Source organism: Populus alba, chromosome 1 (genome assembly GCF_005239225.2).
Source record: "Populus alba chromosome 1, ASM523922v2, whole genome shotgun sequence".
Lineage (NCBI taxonomy): Eukaryota > Viridiplantae > Streptophyta > Magnoliopsida > Malpighiales > Salicaceae > Populus > Populus alba.
In genome coordinates, this window is record NC_133284.1 from 53,212,809 (window position 1) to 53,215,577 (window position 2,769).

Consider the following 2,769-nt stretch of genomic DNA (forward strand, 5'->3'; position numbering starts at 1 on the left):
AGTGAGTTGTGAAAATAGAGTTCTTATTGTGTTGATGTGGTCAGTCACCGACGTGGTTTCTGCCATTCGAAGGGTATAAAGTCTCCGCTTTAAGAAAATCTTATTATGCAAAGACTTGGACTCATATAGCTTAGTTAGAGTCTCCCATATTTCCTTAGCTGTTTTCTTCTCCGCCACACTTGATAATACTTCATCAGCTAATGCTAAATGTATGTTAGCAATAGCATTGCCATCCATCTCATTCCATTTTGCATTATCAGTGATCTCCGAGGGCCGATCCCCAATTGCTGCCAAGCAATTGTCTTTCCTCAAGATTGCCTTGATTCTCATTTTCCACAGTGAGAAATTGCTCCCCTTGAACCTTTCAATCTCGTACTTTGCTGCCATTGTATTCACCGAGATCTATTCAGCTATCACCGTTTCACAGATCTATAACGTATATAGAAATAGTATCGTGTGAATAATACTTCACTAAGTAAGTTCCTAGAAAAGATTGGAGGGGTCACAAACGGTCCCGCTTAAAACCTAATCTCCTTAGACAGAACTTCCTAGACTGTATTTAATCACCGCACTGACTTTCTATATACGCCAACAGTAGCGTAAATGAATAGTACCGTATGGATGAATAGTGTCGTATAGGTGAATAGTGCCGTAGACGTGAATAGTAACCATATACACTAATAACTTTTGTGTGTTAACAACACCAACCAAGAAGGCTCTGATACCACTGTTAGGATACTAGCATGCAAACCCGACAAGACAAAAGGCAAAGGATAGGATAAATGAGAAATGAGACACACAAGAATTTACGTGGTTCACCCAATTAGGCTACGTCCACGGGCAAGTATAGAAGGATTTTACTAAGTAATGTGGGAATTACAACCTCTCTCTAATAATAGGAGAACAACTGAAACCTCTCTATTATTAGGAGAAACACCTCACTTACTCTCCTCTTGCTCTCTCTTAATTCTTTCTTGTGATATGCATAAGGCAAGGATGCACTGCCTATTTATAGGCAAGCTTCCTTGCCTTAGTCATCTTGTAGCACCGAATTGGTGCCTACAATATTGATTTAATTGGCTGGCACCAATTCAGTGCCTACAATCTTTGACTTAGCTGGCACCAATTGGTGTCAGCTAGCTTCTGGCTTCTTCTAGCTTCACAGAAACTTGTATTAGAGCAAGCAGAACATCCATAGGAACTATGTTCGATGACTAGGATAGAATAAGAAAGACTTGTCACAAATGGAAAAATATAAAGCTCATAAGCATAAAAGTCTACAAATCTCTACAAATAGGATCATCATATCAAAAACTCTAATTTAAAATCTTATTTCTCCATAATTTACCGTACCAAGTAGTATCATTTTACAATTCCTTAAATAAATTAAGAAAAACAAACTTAACAAATTAGGAAAGCTCTAAATAAATTTTAAAAAAATAGAATCATTAAGCATAAGATTTATTTTTCTAAGATAAATAGGAAAAAAAATAAGAAAACAAATAACTTTTTTTAAAAAAAAAAAAATCCTCTTGCATCAATCTCTTTAGATTGAAAAGAACTCATCCTTGAATTGTGGTCATCCATCCGTCTATATTGTTATTATCAACCATTAAAAATAATATTAGCATCTTTACATTCCATTGACCTCTGGTCTGCTAACACTATATAGTTAACCAACTCAGATAAAATAGGCCAATAATCAATTCCTAAAATGCTCTCAATCTTTGAAGAAGAAGCAATGACACAAGTCAGTGAGGATTTCCTTTTATATTGTTCAATTAAATAACCTTGTATTACTTTTCCACCCACCTTATGATTGAACTCTCTAATTCTACCTCCTCTGTAATCAAGCTCAACATTAACTACATCTTCTTGACCAGAGCATCCATCACTATTGTCACCAAACTCATCACTTTCCATGACTCCAGACACCTTTTCTCGATTGTTAAACCTCCTCAAATCCACATTGCTTTCATGTCTTACTGATGAAGGGGCATCACTCTCCTCTAAATCACCCTTCAAATTATAACTCCTATAATTGAGGTCCTCCAAGTCTGAATTCATGCTACTGGTTCTATTCCTCAACCATCGCTCATCACTTGTAGCTCCTCCCATATTCTTTCTTGCATTAGCATGCACGTGACTTTCTTTGCCACCCACCTTATGATTGAACTTTCTACTTCTACCTCCTCTGTAATTAAGCTCTGCATTAACTACATATTCTTGACCAGAGCATCCATCACCATTGTCACCAAACTCATCACTTTCCATGACTCCAGACACTTTTTCTCGATTGTTAAACCTCCTCAAATTCACACTGCTTTCATGTCTTACCGGTGATGGGGCATCACTCTCCTCTAAATTACCCTTCAACTTATAACTCCTATAATTGAGGTCCTCCAAGTCTGAGTTCGAGCTCCTGGTGCCATTCCTCAACCATCGCTCATCACTTGTAGCTCCTCCCCTCTTCCTTCTTACATTAGCATGCGCATGACTTTCTTTGCCATCCACAACCGAGTTACTATCACTTCATTCATATCTAATCAAGCCAAAAACTTCACAAGGTCAAACACATTATTTAGACCTTGCCGTGAACAATCAAGTAGTCATTCTATCAGCGGTAAAAACCACATCCTTTCACCCCATTCTTCACCTAAACAAAATTCACTTTCATAGCTAATCATCCATAAACCCTAACTCATTCCACGTCTAACAAAAACAACAAATACTTAACAACACAAATAAAAGAAAAACTTCAACTAAATT